Genomic DNA, 18,697 nt, shown 5'->3' on the forward strand with positions numbered 1-18,697 from the left:
TTTGGTTCACAAATCATGGAGGACACATACACACTGCAAGAAATAAATGACTTTCTTGATACAACTTTTGGGAAGACTGTGGAAGTCAAAGATTTCTTCCCAGACATAGGGAAATTTATAGTATCGGTGACTTTGTTACAAAGAAACGTTAGTCATGAGGTTCTTAGCAAGCAGAAAAGATTTTGGCTAAGGAAGATCTTAACGAAGTTAAGAAAGAGTAGGGCAAACGCTTCACAAAATGATTAGAACACACAGGGTGTCGGCTATTATTTGTCTTTTCACTCTGTTTCTGTCCTCTTTATATTTTTCCCTTTTTATGGAGTTTTTGAGAGCGGGCTCCTTAAATATAAATGGGGGTAGGGATAGAAATAAGTTAGCAATGGTGTCAGAATTATTTAGAATTAACACTAGAAGACCCAGAGTTTTTTACCCCTCTTTTAGCCAAGTGGATGCTAACTGGCCAGTCTTTTGGCTATCATTAGCATCAATTCATGTGTAAATGTGGTCATTACCTGAGCAATCTGCAGGGGGGTTGGGGGTGTGTGTGTGAATGGTTGCTGGTGGCATGTTTGTATGTGTGGGAGAGGGAGGGCTGCTAAAAGCAGAGAACTTGATTGACCATGTCTCACATTGGCATGTAGGGTCTTGCCCAGGTGTAAACAGGTAAGAATTAGCACATCTAATTGCATGCAGCTTGCTCTCAAATGAGAGGTAATTCCTTTTGTGCTGAGGTGGATAAAATCTCACTGCACATAGCCTACTATTTCAGTGCCCTCAAGAATTCTGTGGTGTACAAACCTCCTCTCCAAGAAAAGAAAATGCAGAGAAGATTCACCACTCGGCAGGCCATGGAAATGATCCTGGGTGAAGTAAACCCTTGTGACTCAGATGGAGAAGACATAGAACTTCAGCCGGATTCGGACTCAGAGCTGTCTGATCTGTCTTCAGGTTAAGTTTCATTTCATATTATTTCCTATTTCATTTCAAACCAGTAAGTGGACCACTTCAACCACTGCTGCTACGCTGACGGCGTATGCGCCCAAACGGAAGAAGTCCGTCTACATTCTTAGCAGCATGACCAGCGTGATTCAGACTGAAAATACCACCAAAAGGAAGCCAAACACTATCACCCTTTACAACACCACAAAGTGCGGCGTGGATGTGATGGACCAGATGGTGCGGGAGTACACTGTCCGCACAGGAACACGGCACTGGCCAGTTGCCGTGTTCTATAACATGATTGACATGGCAGCACTGAATGAACATGTGCTGTATCAAGCATGCACCGGAAGGCAGGAAAGACGGGTGGACTTCCTGCTGGAGCTTGCAAGAGAGTTGGCTAACTCTCATATGTGTGCGAAGAAGGCAAGAAAAGAACAATTGCTTCGGACACAACCCTCCACACCTAGCCCTGGAAAAAGAGCCATGTGTCAGGTCAAACACCAATGCAAGAACAATCATGCCACTGTGCGGATGTGTTCACTGCTACAGATACACATGTGGTAAATGCAGACGGAAGATACCATGGCAGTGCCAGGATTGTGAGTGTGATTGCTGGAATGTACTCACTCACTTTTTAATATTATTTGTAAATATGTGTACAAATGGTTGGTTTCTTTTTTTTTTTTTTTTTTGTACTGTTTTTATCAATAAATCTCAGCAACAAAGGAAAAAAAAAACAAGTGTGTTGATTTCTCTCTAAGATGGCAAAGTGAAACACAAGTTCCCTTGAAGTGTCTCAGCATGGCCCCACATTGTTTGCATAACAAAAGCAACTGTTCACAGCTGATTAAGGATATTAGCCTAAAGCCTTCCAGCCCATCGGCTGTCCTGCGGGTTTTATAGGTATAAAAGCCAAATGGCTGCTCTCTGGGACTTCTAGTGTTAAGAAGGTGGATATTGTTTTTTTTACAAGAGACACATTCTAATACAGAAAATGAGTCGGAATGGGATAGATGGTGGGTAGGAAAATGTGTGCTAAGCCATGGGACATTTTGAGTTCTGGTGTGGCCATATTATTCTCAAAAAATATAAATGTAAACATTTTAGTTGTAGAAGAAGTTGTAAAGGGAAGAGCATTTTGAGTTATTCACAGATTCTGAAAGTGTAGTCTCCAAGCTTTCCAACGATGTGTAACACATGGTAATCTGATAATATTTGGAGAAGTTGTGGCCATTTGAAGGTAGGCACTCAAAAAAATTCAAAGTGGAGAAATCTGCCTCTAAAGATTGAGCAGTTCTCACCTCTCTCTGCTGCTGGGAGTGACAATAGGGCTCATTTACATCTTATTTACATAAGCCATACCCCCTGTAAAGCTCCCCCTGTAAAGCTGTAAAGCACATGTTGTTTTATTAACATTAAATGCATAGTTCTCCCCAAATGTTTAGTTAATTGTCATCATTTACTCTCTCAAGTTGTTTTAAACCTGAATAAGTTTCTTTCTTCTGTTGAAGTTATTTGGAAGAATGTGGGTAACCAAACAGTTGATGTTCCCCAGTGACTTCTATATTTATTTCCTATGGTAGTCAATGGGGACCAGCAACTGTCTGGTTACCCACATTCTTCCAAATATCTTCTTTTGTGTTCAGCACAAGAAATACATAAATACAGGTTTGGAACAACATTAGAGTGAGTAAAGAATGACAAAATGTTTATTTTTGGGTGAACAATCCCTTTAAGGACAAGCGGCTGCATGTTTACTATTAGGGCTACTGTCTCTTTAAGACCTGAAAGCAACGCGTCTAATATGTACGCATAATATGACATGCAGATTTCTCTCAATTTAGACATAACCAACTTTCTTTATGTAAACCTTGAGTGTATTTGACAGTATTAGCTCAAAAAGACTCGAAAGATAACTTAGTCCAGTATCCAGGCGCTGTTAGACAGGCTTTTAGTGCATGCGCGCGTCGGCTGTTTGTGCGCAGAAAAGCGCATTAGAACAGCGCTTCAGCAGCGAATGACATGTTTTACCGGCAAGGCTTTAAAGCACATGCAAATAATGAACTTTTGAGATCTACAGTGTCCTGTTCCTCTGCGTAAACATTTAATGTGAGTATTTGTTGCGTTGTACACTGGGCTGTTGAGACGCAGACTGCTACAAAAGCACTCAGACTGCTTGCAGCAAGGATCACAGCGCAACTTTGAACTAAATCGATGCGATATGGTCTAATTCCATATCCCATTTAAAAAATATATCAATATATTTTTTATATCGATATTATATCGCCCAGTCCTACCACGCTGTTCCCTTGGAGGGCGGGGGCAATAACAAAAGAAACAAAAGCCGGCTTATCCAGTATGGAAATACACACAGACAATGACACGCCCCTACTGCGAGCTAGAATCTCACAAAACAAGCCGATTTCAACCTAAAAATGTACGATTTTAAATATACCAATATTGATATCTAAAACATGGAGAGGCTTCTTTGTGATCTCAACTAACAGATTCTGCAAAAAAGCGAAAATCACCAGTTTTGAAAAAAAACGCTTCTTTCTCATTTTGCTCAAAAGTTGTGCTGCCGACTTGTGTCCTTACTTTCCGTGGCGGGTCACAAATGTTTATGCACCAAATATTGGGCCTGAGCGAGTGGAGGTTTTTATGAAACTAAAAAATGCTGTTCAAAAAATTGGAGATCAGGTGTGTGTTATCATTGGAGGTGACTGGAACTGCACTGTGGATTTTATACTTGATAGGAATGGGGAAGAACCTCATAATGAGTCAAGTGTGGAATTATCAAAAATCATAAAAGAGCTTAATTTGATTGATATTTGGAGGAAAAGAAATATAGGGATTAGACAATATACATGGCTTAAAGCGTCTGAGAATAGAGTTAGTGGGGCAAGACTAGACAGATTTTATATTGATAAAACATGGAATAATAAGGTGATGAATGCTGTTATTTTACCTGTTGGGTTTTCAGATCACCACTTGGTTTTATTTGATTTAAACACGAAGACAATTACAAAGCCAAATTATTTTTGGCATTTTAATGTTAAATTATTACAAGATGCTTTATTTTGTGATAGTTTTAAATTATTCTGGAATAAATGGAAAATGCGGAAAGATTATTTTGAAAACATGTGTCAGTGGTGGGATGTTGGCAAAGTAAATATAAGAATATTTTGCCAAAATTACAGTTCACACAATACATCAAGGGTGAAGTTTGCAGTAAAAAGCTTGGAGAAAGACATTCAAAGAATTGAAAGTACTATTTTTAATAATGGAACTGGGCAGAGTGAGCTGTTGATTAAGAAAAAGAAAGAACTTGGCTCGTTATTACAGGAGCAAGTGAAAGGAGCAATTGTAAGGGCGAGAATCTGTTCCATTAAAGACATGGATGCTCCTACATCATTCTTTTTCAATCTTGAAAAGAAAAGCTCCCAACAAAAACAATTATATCATCTTCAACGGCCAGATGGGACTATAACGTCAGACCCGGTGGAAATAAAGACGCTGGCAGTTAACTTTTACAAAGAACTGTATGATGCTGAGGACTGTGAAGCTGAGAGTGCTTCTGATTTGCTGAGTGATTTACCTCAGGTGGAGGATGAGGGAAAAAAATCACTAGACAGTCAAATAACTTTTCAGGAGATTAAAGAAGCAATGAAACAGTTATCTTGTGGACGTTCTCCGGGAATTGATGGACTGCCAGTTGAGTTTTACCAAGCTTTTTGGAATATATTAGGACAAGATCTGTATGAAGTACTCATTCAAAGCATCAAAAGTGGAACACTTCCTATAAGCTGCCGAAGAGCTGTACTGTCTTTGCTTCCAAAAAAAGGAAATCTAGGTCTTCTAAAGAATTGGAGACCAGTTTCTCTATTGTGTTTGGACTATAAAATACTGTCAAAGTGTTTAGCAAATAGGCTAAAGTGTTATTTAGAATTATTGGTTCAAAATGACCAGACGTATTGTATTCCCAAAAGGTCAATCATGGATAACCTCTTTTTATTAAGGGATGTAATTGATTTTAACCAATTTAATCATTTAAACCTGGGTATTCTTTGTTTGGACCAAGAGAAAGCATTCGATCGGGTTGACCATGTGTATCTTCTTAAGGTTTTAAAGCATTTTGGATTTGGAGAGAATTTTATATCTTATATTAAGTTGTTATATTCAAATGTTTTTGTGATGGTTAAAGCTGGTGGAGGATTGAGTGCACCAATACCGGTATCAAGGGGTATTAGGCAGGGTTGCTCGCTTTCTGGACAACTGTATAGCCTCGCTATTGAGCCATTGTTGTGTAGGATAAGGAGAGATCTGAATGGAATTTTACTTCCTGGCATAAATAGTAGTAGTGGCAGGGTGTCATTATCTGCCTATGCGGACGATATTACAGTCTTTATCACAAGCCAAAATGAGGTTGACATTTTAACGGGAATTATTAAAAAATATGAGAGGGCATCTTCAGCAAAAATGAACTGGGGAAAAAGTGAAGGGCTGATTATTGGTCAGTGGGGAGGGTTAGGACCTCCAATATTACCGGGTGGATTGCTGTGGGTAAGAGAAGGGTTAAAATGTGTAGGTGTTTTTTTAGGAAATACAACATTTAAAGGAAAAAATTGGGAGGGAATGCTGGAAAAGGTGAATGCTCGGTTGTCTAGATGGAAATGTCTATTACCACATTTGTCGTACAGGGGGAGAGTTCTGGTGGTAAACAACCTGGCTGCCTCTACCTTGTGGCATAGACTTGTGGTACTGGAGCCACCTGATGACTTGATCTGCAGGATACAAAGGACTTTTGTGAATTTCTTCTGGAGTGGAGAACACTGGATTCGTGCAGCAGCACTTTATCTTCCAGTTCAAGAAGGAGGCCAAGGTCTGGTGGACGTGAGGAGCAGAATCTGTGCTTTCAGAATCCAAGCAGCACAGAGACTTCTCTACCATAAGAACTTGGTGTGGTCTCAGACTGCAAAGGCAAGTCTTCAAAAAACTGGGGGTCTTGGATTGGATAGACATTTATTTTCAATGAACCTGGAGAAGATAAACATGTCTGAGCTTTCACACTTTTACCGGACAATGTTGCATTCATGGAGAACTGTTTTTAAAGTTGAAAGAGAGGTTGATGAACCTGGGAACTGGGTTCTGGAGGAACCATTGTTTTTTAATCCAATGACTCGAACAAGACTGTTGTCTTCTGTGAGTGTGAGTGCATGCTTACAGAGAAATGGAATTGTCAAGCTGGGACACCTCTTGAATAGAGATGGATGGAAGCCGCTGGAGGAACTTAAAGAAATTACTGGTTTAAGATCTTCACGCTTGACAGAAAAGTTGTTGGAGGAGATTGTCAATGCCTTACCAGGTAGTTACAGAGAGTACATTGGGAGAGAAGCTTTGATGGACATGACGAATGAACAGGAACTCCCAGGAATTAAAATCTCTCATCTCATAAACTCGGAAAATGAAGATGAAGATGTGGGGTCAATTCTATCTTTTAAAACCCCGCAGCTGGAACATTTTGAGTCTGCATCCAAAAAAGCAATATATTACTCTACAGTCAAAGTTTTGCACCAGGACTCTCTTAAAGGACAAAAAGCCTCGAAGTGGCCAGGTTTGTTGAAGCCAGACTTCCTCCTGAGGGACAGGTGGAGAGCCCTGTATAAGCCTCCCATAGAGAAGCGCACGGCTGATCTGCAGTGGAGGCTTATTCACTGGGCGATAGCTACGGACAGACACGTGGCGCACCTGAATCCGGCAGTGGGTGAACAGTGCAGGTTTTGTGGAATGGTAGAAAATTTGGAACATTTGTTTTTAAGATGTAATAGGTTGAAAGGTCTTTTTAGTCTTCTTGATAGATGGTTTCAAGCGTTTGATGAAACATTCTCAGAAGAAGTGTTTATTGGGGGTGTGATGTACAGATTCTTAATTAGAAGGAAAGCGTGTTTGTTAAACTACTTGATCGGAACTGCAAAATTAGCAATTTGGAAGACGAGAAAGAATGAAGGGCTGAATCTTCTTAGTACTGATGCTGAATTAATGTTCAAGAACCTTGTAGCTAGAAGGTTAAATATAGAGTTCGTATATTATAATCTTATAAAAAATGAGGGGTGTTTTGATGATATTTGGTGTCTTAAAAATGTTTTGTGTGTAATTGATGAGGACCAGTTGGTTCTTAATTTTTAATTTATTTTATTTGATTAATGAGTATTTGATGATGTTGTGAATAATGTTTTTATTATGTAAATAATAAAGTCTTGTTAAACCTCTCTCTCTCTCTCTCTCTCTCTCTCTCTCTCTCTCTCTTTGTGCGCATGTGCGAGGCGAGTGGTGAGAGTGAGGCAGCGGAGTGCGTGGTGAGTGTGAAAGGTGTTTGTGCCCGCTGTGGCTTCTTTTTCAAACTTCTATTTTATATGTTTTTTGTTTTGTCTTGTTTTGTTAAATTGTCTGTGTTGTAAGTGTATGATAAAAGGACAGTTAAAACTTTGAGGGCGGTTTACGCCGGTGTCGGCGTACACATGGCGGCCCACACAGGTGGATTTAAATTTAAATTCACAGGGAATTTAAATTCCCTTACGCGCCGGCATGGAATTAAAGTCGTGGCGGCGGGTACTGTAGAGGAATGTAGCATAGCTGTTGGAAATGTGGTTGGGCATGCATGCGTTTTGGCCGCTTCAAAGATGAACAGTGCAATTGTACTTTTTCTGAGCACAATAGAAAAAGCAAACGAGGTAGTGGAGAAGGCGATTGAATTGCGGGGTTCGTTCACATCTGTACTTCCCCTTGTTTCACCTGCTAAAAAGGTGACCTTGTCTAATGTACCTCCATTTATCAAGGATGAAGTGATAGCAAGAGAGCTTTCACGCTTTGGTAAACTTGTTTCACCTGTTAAGAAGATCACAATTGGTAGTAAGTCTGACCTGTTGAAACACGTTGTTTCTTTTAGGAGGTTTACTTATATGGTCTTAAACAATGGGAATGAACTTGATCTGAATTTAAAATTCAGAATTGATGATTTCGATTATACAGTGTTTGTATCGACTGACTCTATGAGGTGTTTTGGATGCGGAAAGACGGGTCATCAGATTCGCGCTTGTCCGATCAGCAACGCGAATGTCAATAAACCAGGGCCTTCGGGTGTACAGCGTGAAGTGAATCATTCTAAAGATAAAGATGTTGATAGAGCAGTTTCAACTGATGTTGAGGTAGGAGTAAATCAAGAGGTTGCAGTTGAGGAAAGCAGGGAAAACAATGTCGTTGAAGAACAAAGCATTGAACAGTCACGTTCGGCGGAAAATGAACCTACTGAGAGTAGTGAACACTTGGAGTCGATCCCCATGAGTCAGATGGATGATGCTGATTCTGGATAATGCTTTATTGATGGAAGTGGATCAGAACTTGTTTAAAATACCCCTGAAAAGGAGGTTAAGAAGCGAACATGTTGCAAATAAACAAGCAAGGAAAACATTAGCACGGGAAAGTGAAACTGACCAAGGTGCTGAAAGTGAAAGTGATTCTTCTGACTCTGCTGCTTCAGCTTGCTCTCAGTTTCAATCATGGCCATGTCACGATTGTAGCCCTGAAAAAATCAAGATTTTTTTAAAAGCTACAAAAAATCTAAGAGGTGTACAAGTCGTTGATTATTTTCCTAATCGTAAAAGCTTTATTGAAGTGACTAAGAGTTCAATGAATGAAGGATTTTTCTTGGATAAAGAAGTGTATCGTCTTAAGAAATTTGTCACTAAAGTTCAAAATCAACTGAATGATAATGAAACATAATTTAATCATGTCTGGGGCCTGTCTATTGCTCAGTTATTTATGGGTTATCTTATTCCACACTATGGGTGAATTTCGCATTGCTTCATTAAATGTGAATGGAGCCAGAGATGTGAGGAAAAGATTGGAAATATATGAGGTAGTGAGACAGAAAAAAATTTATGTTTTTTTTATGCAAGAGACCCATAGTGATGATAAAAATGCTGTTGAATGGTTCAAAGAATGGAATGGTGAATCCTTTTTAAGCCATAATACTTCCCTTAGCGGTGGAGTTGGCATTTTATTTAATAAAACGTTTGTTCCCAGTTCAGTTAAAATGGAGGAGATCATAAAAGGAAGAATTTTAAAAGTGATTGCAAATTTTGAAAACTATGTATTTGTTTTTATATGTATTTATGCCCCAAGTCAGCCAATACAAAGAATGTGTTTTTTAGATACTCTTTGCAAAACTTTAGAGGATTGTGATGAAGAAGAATATTTGTTTTTGGGGGGTGATTTTAATTGTGCAGTAAGCAATCTAGATAGAAATCATATTGAGCCACATATGCCATCACGTAGGAGACTCATTCAAATGGTTGAAACACATGATTTAAGTGATGTATGGAGAAATTTTAACAAAAATGTTAGACAATACACTTGGGTCCATGCTCGAGATAACTTGTTATCATTAGCAAGGTTAGACAAGTTGTATACTTTTAAACACCACCTTAATATTTTTAAAAGTTGTTTTATTTCTCCGGTTGGTATTTCAGATCACAGTTTAATAGGATATGTAATTTCCTTGAAGTCTGTTAAACCAAATAGTGCCTATTGGCATCTCAATACAACACTTTTAGAAGATAGTCAGTTCATGGAAATTTTAAATTGTTTCTGGATCAATTTTAGAACGGAAAAGAATAACTTTCCATCTTTAAAGAATTGGTGGGATTTTGGGAAAATCAGAATAAAACAATTATGTCAACAATACACCCTGAATGTCACTAAAGAATTGAATAGATCTGTTCAAATTTTAGAAGCTGAAATTTTAAGACTTCAAAGTTCAATACAAACTGGAAATCAAGACCTTATTGATGATTTTAAATATAAAAAAACTGCTTTATCTGATCTGCTTGGATTAAAAGCACAAGGAGCATTAATAAGATCAAGGTTTCAGAACTCACATGAGATGGATGCTCCATCTAAATTTTTCTTTGGGTTGGAAAAGAAAAATGGGCAACGACGATTTATTAATGTTTTACAATCTGAAAGTGGGGTATTACTTTCGGATCCAATTGAAATGCGTAAGAGAGCAGTTAGCTTTTATGAAAAGTTGTATAAAAACGAGTCCAAAGAAGATCAGTGTTTAGAACAAAGCTTTTTTAAAGATTTACCTCAGATTTCTGCAAAGTCCAATGAAGATCTTAATAAACCTATAACATTGGAAGAGTTGTATAAGAACCTCCAAAACATGGAATGTGGTCGAGTTCCTGGAATCGATGGACTTCCAATTGAATTTTATAAGTCTTATTGGAACATAATAGGAGAGGATCTGTTGGAAGTTTTGAATGTTAGTTTAACTGAAGGATGTCTACCGTTAAGCTGTCGAAGAGCAGTTCTCACTCTTTTACCAAAAAAAGGTGATTTAACTCACATAACAAGTTGGCGACCTGTTTCTTTGTTATGTTGTGATTACAAAATTCTTTCAAAAGTGTTAGCATCAAGACTTGGAAAGGTTTTAGAAGAAGTTATACATCCGGATCAGTCTTATTGCATTCCTGGCAGGTCAATATTTGATAACATTTCATTAGTTAGAGATATTTTTGAAGTTGTAAAAAATTTTGGATTGAATGCAGGCTTGATTTCCATTGATCAAGAGAAAGCTTTCGATCGTGTTGAACATGATTATTTATGGAAAGCTATGAAAGCCTTCGGTTTTAATTCAATTTTTAGTGATAAAATTAAAACTTTGTATAATGACATTGAGGGTGTGTTGAAGTTCAATGGTGGCTTATGCGCTCCGTTTAAGGTCAAACGTGGAATACGGCAAGGTTGTTCTTTGTCCGGAATGCTTTATGTGCTGGCAATAGAACCTTTTTTAAGTAAATTGAGAAAAGAGCTGAGTGGTTTAAGAATTCCGGAATGTGAAAATGCAATTAAGTTATCAGCGTATGCTGATGATATTGTTGTTATGATTGAAGGATATTCAGATATAAAACATTTAACAAAAGTAGCCAGTGATTTTGAATCCATTTCTTCTGCAAAAATAAATTGGAAGAAAAGTGATGCAGTGTTGCTGGGAAAATGGAAAGAAAAAGTGCCAGATTTACCAGGTGGTTTAATATGGAAAAAAAATGGTTTTAAATATCTGGGGGTGTATCTGGGTGATGAAGTCACTGTGCAGAAGAACTGGGAAGGTGTAATTGAGAAGATTAAAGGTCGACTGGATAGGTGGAAGTGGCTAAAATCAGCAATGTCTTATAGAGGAAGGGTGATCATAATAAATAACTTGGTTGCATCCTTTTTGTGGCATCGATTTGCTTGTGTTGACCCACCAATCTATTTGTTGTCAAAGATACAATCAATTCTGACAGATTTCTTCTGGGATAAGCTACATTGGGTAATACAAAACATTTTGTATTTACCAAAAGAGGAAGGTGGGCAAGGACTGGTACATCTGCAAAGCAGAACTGCCGCATTTCGATTGAGTTTTTTGCAGAGATTTTTAATAAGCTCAGAAAACGCAAGTTGGAGAACAGTAACCAGCCTTATTCTGAAATCTGTAAAAGAGATGAACCTTGACAAATCCCTGTTTTTTATGGATTCTAAAAAGATTGACATTTCATGTTTGCCTATTTTCTATAAAAATCTTTTTAAAGTTTGGAGTTGTTTTGATGTGAAAAAGTCTGAAGATACAAACTCCTTATTCTGGTTGTTGGAAGAACCCCTGATCAACGGTGCAAGACTGGATGTAATGAGTACAAGCAGTACACTTACTGAACTTTTTATTCAAGCCGGAATTACATCTTTAAAAAAGCTTGTAAATTTGGTGGGGGCTGAACTTTTAAATGCTGAAGAAGTGACTGCTTGTCTGAAAATTAAATCTGTTCGGACAATGTCTCTAATACTACAGAAATTGCGATCTGCTCTTACATCAGAAGAGTTGAACACACTTAAGGACTATTGTGAAGGACTCATTTTTCCCAATGATGCGGATCCATTTCCTATGGTTGTTATATCCCCCCATTTAAATGACCATTTTGGAGGTTTCTTACAACTAAAGAATATGTGTTTAGATTTCAATGATGTTAAAGGAAAACAGTTGTATAAGGTATGTGTAAAAAATTTTAACAAAAAAGGTTTACATCAAAAAGTTGATACACCTTGGCGGGATGTTTTAAGGTTGGATGAAAGTTTTAGACCGGAGTGGAGAGCGTTTTATAAGCCACCATTGACTAAAAAAACAGCTGACATTCATTGGAGGGTTTTACATGGAACAATCCCAGTCAATGCTTTTGTCTCTATTTTAAACTCTGAATCTAGCCAGGACTGTCCTTTTTGTGCTGAAAGAGAGACTGTTTTTCACTGTTTTGCTTACTGTTTTAGGCTAAAGCCATTGTTTGACATGTTGAAAATAGAGTTGTGACGTTCGCGAACGAACCGATTCTTTTGAACGGCTCATAAACATGAACGATGGGAGCCGAGTCGCGGCGGGAGGGGAGCCGTTCTTTCTGTCGTTCTTTTTTTCCTATGCGTGTTTCACACAGATGCACACAAAGGCTGCGTTTACACTTGGCATTAACATGCAATCACCATGATCCGATCAAGCAGATCGGATCATTAGCCAATCAGGACACCGTGCGTTTACATTTGTTCTTAAGTAGCCTCTGTATCTGGATAACCGATCGGATTTCTGTTTCCTGCATAATATTTAAATTAGGTCTGTAGCACGACACCAATAAGAGTAAAGATTATACAAATTAAGCAATGTCCCAATTGCTTTCACTCACTCACTTTACTTTCCTGTGCAATCTCCATCCTTAAATCAAATTAAGTTTTTTTAATGAAGGAATATTTCCAGAGTTGATCATACAAAAATAACCATATAAGTCACATCATCGATCATCGGGTGATGTCCTATTTGCAAAGTTTACAGTAGTAATAGTGGAATGTAGACATTTCCATTTTATTTATTCTAATTTTATCTACAGTATATATTTAAAACTTAAAATATTTTTTGTTTTTTATCAAAATGTTCTTGTGTGGAAGTGTTTGTAGTAAAAGCTGTTTTGCACAGAAATTCATTGCAGCCGGCTTTGTTTTTGTACAGTAGGTATTGTATGAATAGCATAAGTCAACATAGCTTTACAAATACACACACTTTGTACTAAAAGTAAATCCAAAATAGTGATGTCACTTTCTAAGCAGAGGGATGTTGTGCAACCCTATGGAATGTAGTCCACACATGACAAATGAGGTAATAATCAATATTTCAAACTCAGATATTGGTGTTTTAATTATTTGACTACAAATCTCACCTCATCATTCCTCCCAGTGATTATTATTTGAACGGCTCTTTGAAAGGAACGGATCGCCAAGATCCGGATCCCCTCAAAGAGCCATAAATCCCATCTCTAGTTGAAAACAATTTTCAATTGTTTTAATGAAGTGTTTTCTGTGCAGATTTTAATTTGTGGTTTTAAATATATGAGAAGTAGGAGTGGTGAATGTCAGCTGTTGAACTTTGTACTCGGTAAAGCGAAAATGGCCATATATATCAGTAGGAGAAATCATGTAGAACAAAGGAATGATAGTGATGTGGTACATGTTTTTAAAGTATTGGTGAAATCTAGAATTGTTGTTGATTTTCGATTTTATAAGGTTATGAACAATTTAATGAAGTTTGAATCTATCTGGTGTCACAGAGAAGCCTTATGTTCAGTTTTGAATGGAGAATTGTGCTTTGCTTTAAGCTTGTAAAAAACTGTTTTAATGGTTAGTTTTTTATTGTAATAAATGTAATTTTGAAAAATCAAAAATCTCTCTCTCTCTCTCTCTCTCTCTCTCGTCTTTGTGTGTGTGATCAGTGTAAGATCAGGCTCACATGTGTCCAGCTCTGTGTCTCTGAAGAGTGATCATTCAAAAGGTAGACCACCAAACTTCAGTGAGAAAACACCATCATCTAATAAAAGGTAATTTGTGTGTTTACATTACATTATAGGGTTGTATTATTTGTCCACAGTGGTGTATGTGATTGAACTTGACTGTGTAAGGCGATTTATGAAACTCATTCCAGTAAGACAATTACACAGGCAGCCACAAGGAGGCATAAATTCACTATGGAAAATGGATCATGCAACTAAACATGTCCATCCAACCAACCATGGTCATAAATGAACAAATACACAGATATACTGCATTTGATTACTATTTGCAACATTAGACCTTTTCAAATGAGACTAAGTATATCCTGGCTCACATGTGTCCAGCTCTGTGTCTCTGAAGAGTGACCGGTCTAAAGATGGAGATCCACCAAACTTCAGTGAGAAAACACCATCATCTAATAAAAGGTATTTTGTGTTATTTATTTTTTGTCACACGTTGACTGTGTTTAAAAGTTGTGAATGCCAATCATAAAACATGTTTAGATCAAATATTTGTCAGTATTCACAGCTAATGCTTATTTCTCTTTTTGTAAAATATCAGTTAGTATTTTATTTTACTAATTTGATTACAGGCTTCAATGTGGGACATTCGACTCAGACGTTCAGAAACGTCAAGAATTTCACAGGAAACACAAGAATTTCAAAGACGATCTTCTATGGATCTTCCAGGTAGGAAAACACATTTTTATAAATGTTTAATATTTCTAACAAACAAATATGTTATTGAACAAAGACATTTAATTAAATTTTTCTTGATCACTTATTTTTCATTTTAAACACATTTTAGCACAACTTGGTTAGCATGTTAGTCTTTTAACTGGATTTTGTATGTACATTGTAACGGTGAGTTACTCAACTTTTTTTTTAATGTTCACTTTGGGCGCCAGACAGTTTAAATAAACTGACAAACAATTTGTATTCTCCGATTACAGAAAAACATAACTAGAGTCTTGCTGTTTCATTAAGTCCATTTATATCATTTTTCCAACAACAAAAAAATATCTAAATCAATCAGTGTCCAGCAGCAAGCTCTCAGAAATCAAAATAAATAAATCAGTTTGTTACAACTGGAAAACCAGCGCGGTTGCGCACAGACTGAGATAATTCACAATTAGACAAAAGAAAACTACAACAAAAATAATCCCAAAACAGTTCAAAATATAAGTAAAATTATAATCAAAACGAAATTAAATCAAATAATATTTTAGTAGCAGATAGAGGGGATAATAATCGTTCCTGATGAAGAGTTTGAGGTTTTGCAAGAAGAGGGAAAAGTAGCTATTTAAGAGTCAGAAAGTTGAGAGCGCAGGGAAGACTTAATTCTCTGTTAACCTTTCGATGATCAATACGTTGGAAACTTGTCACAGAAGGGATTAACACTCACAGGGTAAAACTTGAGATTTCTGCAGTTTCTCAAGTTTTCTCTTTTCGCGTTGGTGTTTAACCGCGGCGTCCAGGTTCCAGTTCGATCAGCCACTCAATCATTGCATGCGCGTCCGTACGCCAATATTCCATAATGCAGACGTTCAGACATTGTCGACATGAACAATAATCCCACAGCGCACTTCTCGACACGCTGAAACAACGCCTCATTTCCCTCAGACTTTTCCAGACGCGGATTCAACTTCCCGACCAGACTCTCTCTTCCGCTTCTCTACTTCCTCTTTTATTTTCGCTTCTCCGTCACTCAAAAACCACACCTCTTTTTGTTGCCATTTTTAGTTTTTTCGTTCAACAAATTCTCATGATTATAATGAAATTGTATAGATTTATTTTTTGTGATTTATTATGATTATTAATTAAATATTTGTTCCTTTTGACTAGCGGTTCGCTACATCCTCCCCCCATTGGAAAGTCAACCCATGGTTGTTCTACCCTTAGAATCCTAAGAATTCTTCTTCATCCGATGAGTCCTGAAAGATTTCCAGAATTTTTTTGTTTTCTTGTCTTTCCACCTCTTTAGCTGTAGGATAACAAGGTTTCAGGTTACAAACATTCATATTTCTCATATCTTCGCCCGAGCTTTCCAGAACAACTTGATAATTTATCGGCCCCAGCCGGCGGACGATCCGGTACGGACCTTTCCATTTCTTACCCAACTTAGCCGTGAATTGATGTGAGGCACTTGACTTGGGAAAATTTCTTACCCACACTCGGTCTTGAAACTGGTAAGTCACTTCTCTTCTGTTTTTATTATAGTTTCTTAATTGTCTGAAACGGGCTTTTTTTTGACTAGCTTCTGCCCTTTCTTGAAGTTGATGGAGTCTATCCGTAGTTTCATAAAATGGAGTCTCGGGCAGAACAGGGATTGCTGACTGAAGAATTCGGTCCATAGGACTCTGGAGCTTCCTGCCTACTTGAAGTTCGGCCGGCGTCAGTCCCGTAGTTTCCTGTACTGCAGTGTTCAATGCGAATCTGAACTCAGGAAGATACGTATCCCACTTTTTATGATTATCTTCAACATATGATGCAATCATACACTTCAAGGTACGATTAACACGCTCAGTCATGTTGGTTTGTGGGTGATACGCTGTAGTAAGTTTTGGCATGACTTTCCATTGCTCACACAATTCCTGAAAAAGGGACAAAACAAATTGGGAACCACGATCCGACAGAATGTATGTTGGAACTCCCCATCTTGTGAGAACTTCTGTTCTGAGGATACGGGTAATGGTGGAAGCTGTTGCGGTTCTCGTGGGGAAAATCTCAACCCAACGTGTATAGTAGTCTACCACGACCATTATGTATTCATGTTGTTGTGAACTGCGTGGGAATGGGCCCATAAGGTCTACTCCCTGTAGCTCATTTGGTCTGTTCACAATAGTCTGTTGTATTTTCCCTGGAGGTTTTTTGTTGTCACTTTTCAGGCCTTTTGTAGGTCTTGAAGATGCCCAGATGTCCACATAGGGGGTTCTCGTGATACGCCTGTAACGTTCTGGATTTTAGCGAGGATGGAATATAAATCCGGTAATGATTTTGGTGTTCAGAAACCTGCGTTTTCCTATACACTTTGTCTTCCAGCACTGTATATTTTTCCATCGTGACGGAATCTCCTTCTGCTAAAGCACGGAACACCTTTTCAATCTCAGGGTCTTGGTGTTGTTCTGCCCACACCATATCAGCAGAAAAGGTAGGTCCTCTATCTTTTTATTTGCCGAGAACACATTACAGCCAACAGTCGAAGGTATTCGAGAGAGAGCATCAGGAACAACATTGAGCTTGCCTCTTCTGAACTCTACTATGAAATCAAACTTCTGTAATTTTAAAGCCCACCTCAGTAGACGGCTCTGTAGATTTGTTCGAAGTCAGAACCCACTGTAAGGCAGAATGGTCGGTGACTACGGTGAATACTTTTGGTTCTAGATAGTATTGCCATTTCTCTAAGGCCCATACCACCGCAAGGCACTCTTTTTCTGTGGCGGAATAGTTTACTTCAGCCTTGGTCAATGTCCTACTAGCATATGCTATAACTTGCTCAGAGTCTGCACCTGTTTTCTGTGCAAGCACGGCTCCAAGACCAGTTTCACTTGCATCTGTATACACCGTAAATGGAAGATCTGGTTTGGGATGTCCTAAAACTGGAGAAAAGGTCAGATGTGATTTTAATTGATCAAAGGCACGTTGACACTCTGGAGACCAGATAAAATAATGCCCTTTTTTTCAAGTTATTTAGGGGTTCAGCAACTTTTGAGAAGCCAGGAACGAACCTGTGGTACCATCCAGACATTCCCAAAAATCTTTGAACCTCCTTGAGGTTTCTTGGTACCGGATACTGCTGAATGGAGCGTACCTTCTCTGGACCTGCTGAAATGCCGTTAGTATTGACAATGTGCCCCAAAAATTTGATCTCTTCCAGACAGAACGTGCTTTTCTTCAGGTTGATAGTTAGTCCTGCTTGTTGGAGTTTATCAAACACCATCTGGAGATCCAAGAAATGCTGTGTCACAGAGGAAGAATAAATGATTATATCATCTAAGTACACCAGGCAACACTGACCACGTAAGTCTCCCAGGACTAACTCCATTAATCTCTGGAATGTGGCTGGTGCATTTTTAAGTCCAAAAGGCATCACATTAAAGTGGTAGAGGCCTTTTGGAGTTATGAAGGCAGTCATGAATTTACTTTCTGGGCCCATCTCCACTTGCCAGTATCCACTATTTAAGTCGATAGTGGAAAAAATGGTTGAATCAGAGAGGGACTCCAGAATCTCAGTGATGGACGGAAGAGGAAAAGCATCACTTTCCGTGAGTGAATTGAGTTTCCTGTAATCCACACAAAATCTTTGTCCACCATCTTTTTTAGGTACCAGCACCACCGGGGAGGACCAACCAGAACGTGAGGGCTCGATGATACCTGCATGTAACATCTCTTCGAGCTGTTCTTTCACAATGGTCTGTTTTACAGAAGACATGCGGTAAGGTTTTTGTTTTATAGGAATTTGAATGTGGGCAGTTGTATAGATGTGATGCTGTAAAACATTGGTTCTGCCAACTTCATGGGTACACACTTTAGGATTTGTTTGTAAGATGTCGTACAGTTGTGATTTTTCGTATGCTTGTAGATTGGCAGAAGATACAGCCTGATTTATATAGTCTTGAACACTAAGACGATCCACTTTCAATCGAAACCCCGGAGGAGGTATAGAACTGATAAGGCCAAGTTGATGCTTCGGTTTACTACTACCTTTGTGGTTCCTTACTTCCCATGTGTTCCACCCAGATATTGAGGCACTGCCAGGTTGGAAAGGATATGTGATTGAAGGCGTGTGTTTGAATCCGTACACCTGGTCAGCGACATCTATTTGTAGTTGGCTATGGTAAATGAAGTCAAGTCCCAAC

The sequence above is a fragment of the Phoxinus phoxinus genome (genome assembly GCF_949152265.1).
Source record: "Phoxinus phoxinus genome assembly, chromosome: 5".
NCBI lineage: Eukaryota > Metazoa > Chordata > Actinopteri > Cypriniformes > Leuciscidae > Phoxinus > Phoxinus phoxinus.